General features: G+C 41.2%; 1 pseudogene; it reads right to left on the bottom strand.

Moving 5' to 3' along the window:
* Positions 1-908: 908 nt before the first annotated feature.
* Positions 909-2,046, bottom strand: LOC125080519 (non-POU domain-containing octamer-binding protein-like; annotated as a pseudogene).
* Between the last annotated feature and the right edge of the window lie 5,564 nt (positions 2,047-7,610).

Here is a 7,610-nt window from a genome sequence, read left to right as displayed (position 1 = left end):
TTTAAAGGTTTAAAATGTATTTTAATAAGTAGACACTGCATTACCGCTCCATTTCTCAGAAAAACTCCAAAGATATCAGGGACAAATCAAACATGGTACACCAGTAAAAAATAATGCACAGCATAACTACCTAAGATAGGCAAGGCTAAGAGTGACTGTCTGACCTTCAGCACATAGTAACCTTGTTTCCAAGATTGTACTAGGCCTATCAAGAAAATATGTGAACAACATCACAGACACAAAAGAGCCATTCCTGGGTTGTCCTTACCAAGAAAAAAGATGGAAGAAACTTAACACAAGATTTTTAAAAAATACACTAAAATGAAAATCTCTAAGAGAAGATGTCTTCCTTAGGACACGAAGGGGTGATGTATGGGATATAATAGAACTATATGTTTGTTGTCTGTGATCTCTCTGGACATTTGCCTGAATTCCCACCTGCAAGTGAATGGGACAATAGGACTAAGGTCCTTGGGATGGGATTTTTTTGTGTGTGTGTGTGGTGTATGTGGCAGTGCCCCTGGGTTTGGAGAGTATAAGAATGAGAAAGCAAATACAACAGGATGAGTAAAGAATGGAATGATCAAGATTAATGGGAGCTCTAACTGGATCCATTTTGCCATAGTTCCTCCCACCCACACCCCCAGGCCCTCAATAATCAAGGGAGACTTAAGGAATGCACCATACAGAATCAACTTATTAAATGATATACCACATAGAACTGATTTGTTAAATATCACCCCTCCCTTACCCTCAGCTTCCAGCAAACTCCCTCAGAGTAGTCCAGGCAAGGAAGACCCAACTATTGCGAGAAACCCCTAACACTTTCCCAAGTCAGAATTCAGGCTAGGCTAGGGTCCTTCTTTTAAGGGTTTATGGGAAAATAGACATTGAGATTTTTGTTAGTATCAGAGATGTTCTTTTGGAGCAAATGCAGCTCCAGGAGCTGCATGGTTGAATGCAGGGTGGGGGTGAGGTGGGGTTCCACTAATTGCCCCAATTTCTTCCATTGTAACAGCTTGGCCAAAGCATTCAGTTGTTGGTGGGGTCAATCGCAAGGTTCCATCTGGCATAATGGGTACAGGTCCTCGAGGATCTGTGCCAGCTGGCACTGGAACAGGGGCACGGTGACTCTGTTGTTGATGCCCACAGCACCTTCCATTGCCACCTGGCCCATCTGTATCTCCTGTTCTCTTGCATCAGGGCACGTTCCCTTGAATCCTTCCCGCTGTAGCTGCCTCATTTCTTGCTGTTGTTGCCACATATCCTCCTCACAGCGCCTGCGCTCCTCCTCCTGTCTGAGCTCCAGTTGCTTCCATTTTTGCCTTTCTTGGTTGTGCAGCACTTTCATCCTCCAAAGTTCTTCTTGATGCTTCATCAAATCCTGTCTCATTAGCATGAGCTGGTGTCACGGCGGGCAGCCTCCGTCTCCAGCTTCTCACAAGTTCCTTGATGCTGTGGTCCACTTGGTCCTGCTGCTGCTTCTCCGTCTCAGTGAGTGCCTTCCAGCACGTGGCACACTCATACTCTGAGGAGCCAGGCTGTGCAGATTTGGGTGGCTGCTCTCACTCCGTGTGAAATGGCCAGCTTCTCGGGAAGTCCGTCTTCATCATCCGCTGGTCCATGGGCTCCGCAGTCACAGGCTGAGTAAATACAGTCAGCAGGAAGGAGCTTTCGCTGCATCTGTCCAGAGCTTTCCGAGCAGCTGGCTTCCCTGAGAATTTAAGTTCCTTCCCCTGGGGGCCTTTCTCGATCATCCACAGTGACAACAGCCCTTTCCACCTGGCCAAACATGGAAAAGGCTTCCTCCAGCAGTTCGTTGGAAACACACCAAGGAAGGTTTCGGACCATACTGGGTGCACTGCGGCAGGCAGAGCACACACTTAGCCACTTTCCACAGAGTGGCATGTTGTCCAGCTCTGCTTTCGCGATCTCCCCTAGCGTTCTTGTTTGCCAGTGGATAGAGCCAAAGCCCTTCTTATGAATGAAGACTCCACCTGCCATCCCATATTTCTCAGAGAGTTTCCTCATCTCATCCTCAGTGAGGTCAGGAGGAAGACTGCCCACAAAGAGCTGTGTTGGGTGAAGGTCTTCTCTCCTGGTTTCCTAAAATTCTTCAGGTTAATAGTCAAGCATTCATTTTGTTGTCCATTTTCAGGTACTGGTGGTGGTGGTGGCTGCTGCTGTTGCTGCTGGTGGTGACGCTGATGATGCTTCCTTGAAGTATGGTTTTGCTTCTCTGAGTTAAAGGTTTTGTTGCATTTTTGCGCTCCTCTACTGACTGTTCTCTCTGCAGAGTAACAGCAATGCTACATGACCTCTACCATCTTAAGCTGAATTTTCTCACTTCCATGTTTACTAAAAATAGATCATGTGGTTTGTAACCAGAATGTAATTTTTAAAATTTTAATTCCAGTGTCGTTGACACACAGTGTTATATTAGTCTCAGGTGTACAATATAGTGATTCAGTAATTCCATATATTACACAGTGCTCATCAAGATAAGTGTACTCTTAATCTCCATCACCTACTTGACTCATCTCCCCACCCACCTACTCTCTGGTAACCATTTGTTTGTTCTCTACAGTTAAAAGTCTGTTTTTTTGGTTCATCTCTTTTTGGTTGCTGTTCATTTGTTTTGTTTAATTCCACTTACGAGTGAGGTCAAATGGTATTTGTCTTTCTCTGACTGGCTTATTTCACTTAGCATTATGCTCCCTAGCTTCATCCATATTGTTGCAAATGGCAAGACTTCATTCTTTTTTATGGCTGAAGTCTATTTCATCATATATATGTATATTTCTATATACCATATCTTTTTAAAAAAGATTTTATTTATTTATTTGTTAGAGAGAGAGAGAGAGATAAGAGAGAAGGAACACAACCCAGAGGAGAGGGAGAGGGAGAAACAGGCTTCCTGGTGAGCATGGAGCCTGATGTGGAGCTTGATCCCAGGATCCTTGGATCATGACCTGAGTCAAAGGCAGACACTTAGCCGACTGAGCCACTCAGGTGTCCTGAGTTTTTGTATTCTTTGTGTAAATACCCAGTAGTGCAATTATTGTGGGCGGGGGGTGGGGGTTGGGGGTTGAGTTTGTATCAGGTTTTGTTTTTTTTTTTCAAACAATTTTATTTATTTACTTGAGAGAGAGTGAGAGAGAGCACAAGTGGGGAGGGGGGGACAGGGGGAAAGGGAGAAGTAGACTTCCTGTTGAGTAGGGAACCCACCTCCGGGCTCAATCCTGGGATCCTGGGATCACAACCTAAGCAGAAGGCAGACTCTTAATGACTGAATCACCCAGGCACCCCTATCAGTTCTTTATATGTTTTGGATGCTAATGCTTTATTGGATATATCATTTGCAAATATGTTCTTCCATTCAGTAGGTTGTCTTTTAGTTTTGTTGGTTGTTCCCCTTGCTATGCCGAAGTTTTTTATTTTGATGTATTCCCAGTAGTTTATTTTTACTTTTGTTTGTTTCCCTTGCCTCAGAAGACATGTCTAGAAAAATGTTATGGCCAGTGTCAGAGAAATTACTGCCTGTGCTCTTTTCTAGGATTTTTCTGGTTCTTAATCCATTTTTTTAGCTTATTTTTGTCTATGGTGTGAGAAAGTGGTCCAGTTTATTCTGTGACACATAGCTATGCAGTTTTTCCAACATCATTTGTTGAAGAGACTATCTTTTTCTTACTGTGTATTCTTGTAATTATTGGATTATGGGGTAGCTCTATTTTTAACTTTTTGAGGAGCCTCCATATTGTTTTCCACACTGGCTGCACCAGTTTATATTTCCACCAACAGTGCAAGAGGGTTCCTTTTTATCCACATCCTCATTAACACTTGTTTCTTGTGTTTTTGATTTTAGCCACTCTGATAGGTGTGAGGTGAAATCTCATTGTGGTTTTGATTTGTATTTCCCTGATAATGAGTGATGTTGAGCATATTTTTATATGTCTATTGGCCATCTGTATGTCTTTTTTTTGGGAGAAATGTCTGTTCATGTCTTCAGCCCATTTTGTTATTGGTTTGTTCTTTGGGTGTTAAGTTATATAGCTGAGATCTACTCCCCAAATTTCACATTAGGTTGGTCAGTGATGAAATTCCCAGATCAATTTTTTTCATTAATTTAATTTTTTTCAGTGTTCCAAAATTCATTGTTTATGCACCACACTCAGTGCTCCATGCAATACGTGCCCTCCATTATACCCACCACCAGGCTCACCCTACTCCCCCCAAACCCCTCAGTTTGTTTCTCAGCGTCCACAGTCTCTCATGGTTTGTCTCCCCCTCCAATTTCCCCCAACTCACGTCTCTTCTCCATATCCCAATGTCTTCCATGTTATTCCTTATGCTAAGAAGTATTGAAAAAGAAAAACAAAACTGGGGGAATCACGTTGCCTGATTTCAAGCTTTACTACAAAGCTGTGATCACCAAGATAGCATGGTACTGGCACAAAAACAGGCAGATAGACCAGTGGAACAAAATAGAGAGCACAGATATGGACCCTCAACTCTATGGTCAAATAATCTTCGACAAAGCAGGAAAAAATATACACTGGACAAAAGACAGTCTCTTCAATAAATTGTGCTGGGAAAATTGGGCAGCTATGTGTAGAAGAATGAAACTTGACCATTCTCTTACACCATACACAAAGATAAACTTGAAATTGATAAAAGACCTCAACATGAGGCAGGAATCTATCAAAATCCTAGAGGAGAACATAGGCAGTAACCTCTTCGACGTTGGCCAAAGCCACTTCTCTCAAGACATGTCTCCAAAGGCAAAGGAAACAAAAGCGAAAGTGAACTTTTGGGACTTCATCAAGATCAAAAGCTTCTGCACAGCAAGGAAATAGTCAACAAAACAAAGAGACAACCCACGGAATGGGAGAAGATATACCATACTGTTTTGATTACTCTAGCTTTGTGATATAGTTTGAAATCAGGAAATGTGATACCTACAGGGTTATTCTTCTTTCTCAAGATTGCTTTGGCTGTTTGGAGTCTTGTGGTTCCACACAAATTTTAGGATTTTTTTTTCTATATCTGTGGAAAATGCCATTGGAATTTTGATAGAGATTTCATTGAATCTATAGATTGCTTTGGATAATATGGGCATTTATCAATCCATGAACCTAGAATCTCATTCTAATTATTTGTGTCTTCAATTTCTTTCATTAGTGTCATAGTTTTGAGTGTATATGTCTTTCAGTTCCTTGTTTAAGTTTATTCCTGTTTTATTATTGTTGATGCTTTGTAAATGGAATTGTTAATTTCTCTTTCTTTTTTTAAATTTAATTTTTTATAAACCTATATTTTTATCCCCAGGGGTACAGGTCTGTGAATCACCAGGTTCACACACTTCACAGCACTCACCATAGCACATACCCTCCCCAATGTCCATAACCCCACCCCCCTTCTCCCAATCCCCCTCCCCCCAGCAACCCTCAGTTTGTTTTGTGAGATTAAGAGTCACTTATGGTTTGTCTCCCACCCAATCCCATCTTGATTCATTTATTTTTCTCCTACCCCCTTAACCCCCCATGTTGCATCTCTACTTCCTCATATCAGGGAGATCATATGATAGTTGTCTTTCTCCGATTGACTTATTTCGCTAAGCATGATACCCTCTAGTTCCATCCACGTCGTCCCAAATGGCAAGATTTCATTTCTTTTGATGGTTGCATAGTATTCCATTGTGTATATATACCACATCTTCTTTATCCATTCGTCTGTTGATGGACATCTAGGTTCTTTCCATAGTTTGGCTATTGTAGACATTGCTGCTATAAACATTCGGGTGCATGTGCCCCTTCGGATCACTACGTTTGTATCTTTAGGGTAAATACCCAGTAGTGCAATTGCAGGGTCATAGGGTAGCTCTATTTTCAACATTTTGAGGAACCTCCATGCTGTTTTCCAGAGTGGTTGCACCAGCTTGCATTCCCACCAACAGTGTAGGAGGGTTCCCCTTTCTCCGCATCCTCGCCAGCATCTGTCATTTCCTGACTTGTTAATTTTAGCCATTCTGACTGGTGTGAGGTGATATCTCATTGTGGTTTTGATTTGTATTTCCCTGATGCCGAGTGATATGGAGCACTTTTTCATGTGTCTGTTGGCCATCTGGATGTCTTCTTTGCAGAAATGTCTGTTCATGTCTTTGGCCCATTTCTTGATTGGATTATTTGTTCTTTGGGTGTTGAGTTTGCTAAGTTCTTTATAGATTTTGGACACTAGTCCTTTATCTGATATGTCGTTTGCAAATATCTTCTCTCATTCTGTCAGTTTTCGTTTTGTTAACTGTTTCCTTTGCTGTGCAAAAGGTTTTGATCTTGTTGAAGTCCCAATAGTTCATTTTTGCCCTTGCTTCCCTTGCCTTTGGCGATGTTCCTAGGAAGATGTTGCTGCGACTGAGGTCGAAGAGGTTGCTGCCTGTGTTCTCCTCAAGGATTTTGATGGATTCCTTTCTCACATTGAGGTCCTTCATCCATTTTGAGTCTATTTTCGTGTGTGGTGTAAGGAAATGATCCAATTTCATTTTTCTGCATGTGGCTGTCCAATTTTCCCAACATCATTTATTGAAGAGGCTGTCTTTTTTCCATTGGACATTCTTTCCTGCTTTGTCAAAGATTAGTTGACCATAGAGTTGAGGGTCTATTTCTGGGCTCTCTATTCTGTTCCATTGATCTACGTGTCTGTTTTTGTGCCAGTACCATGCTGTCTTGATGATGACAGCTTTGTAATAGAGCTTGAAGTCCGGAATTGTGATGCCACCAACTTTGGCTTTCTTTTTCAATATTCCTTTGGCTATTCGATGTCTTTTCTGGTTCCATATAAATTTTAGGATTATTTGTTCCATTTCTTTGAAAAAAATGGATGGTATTTTGATAGGAATTACATTAAATGTGTAGATTGCTTTAGGTAGCATAGACATTTTCACAATATTTATTCTTCCAATCCATGAACATGGAACATTTTTCCATTTCTTTGTGTCTTCCTCAATATCTTTCATGAGTACTTATAGTTTTCTGAGTATAGATTCTTAGCCTCTTTGGTTAGGTTTATTCCAAGATATCTTACGGTTTTGGGTGCAACTGTAAATGGGATCAACTCCTTAATTTCTCTTTCTTCTGTCTTGTTGTTGGTGTAGAGAAATGCAACTGATTTCTGTGCATTGATTTTATATCCTGACACTTTACTGAATTCCTGTACAAGTTCTAGCAGTTTTGGAATGGAGTCTTTTGGTTTTTCCACATAAAGTATCATATCATCTGCAAAGAGTGATAGTTTGACTTCTTCTTTGCCGATTTGGATGCCTTTAATTTCCTCTTGTTGTCTGATTGCTGAGGCTAGGACTTCTAGTACTATGTTGAATAGCAGTGGTGATAATGGACATCCCTGCCATGTTCCTGACCTTAGCAGAAAAGCTTTCAGTTTTTCTCCATTGAGAATGATATTTGCGGTGGGTTTTTCATAGATGGCTTTGATAATATTGAGGTATGTGCCCTCTATCCCTACACTTTGAAGAGTTTTGATCAGGAAGGGATGCTGTACTTTGTGAAATGCTTTTTCAGCATCTATTGAAAGTATCATATGGTTCTTGTTCTTTC

This window comes from Lutra lutra, chromosome 11 (assembly GCF_902655055.1).
Source record: "Lutra lutra chromosome 11, mLutLut1.2, whole genome shotgun sequence".
NCBI classification, from domain to species: domain Eukaryota; kingdom Metazoa; phylum Chordata; class Mammalia; order Carnivora; family Mustelidae; genus Lutra; species Lutra lutra.
The sequence above is the reverse complement of the archived record's forward strand: the minus strand, read 5'-3'. Positions and strand labels throughout refer to the sequence as shown.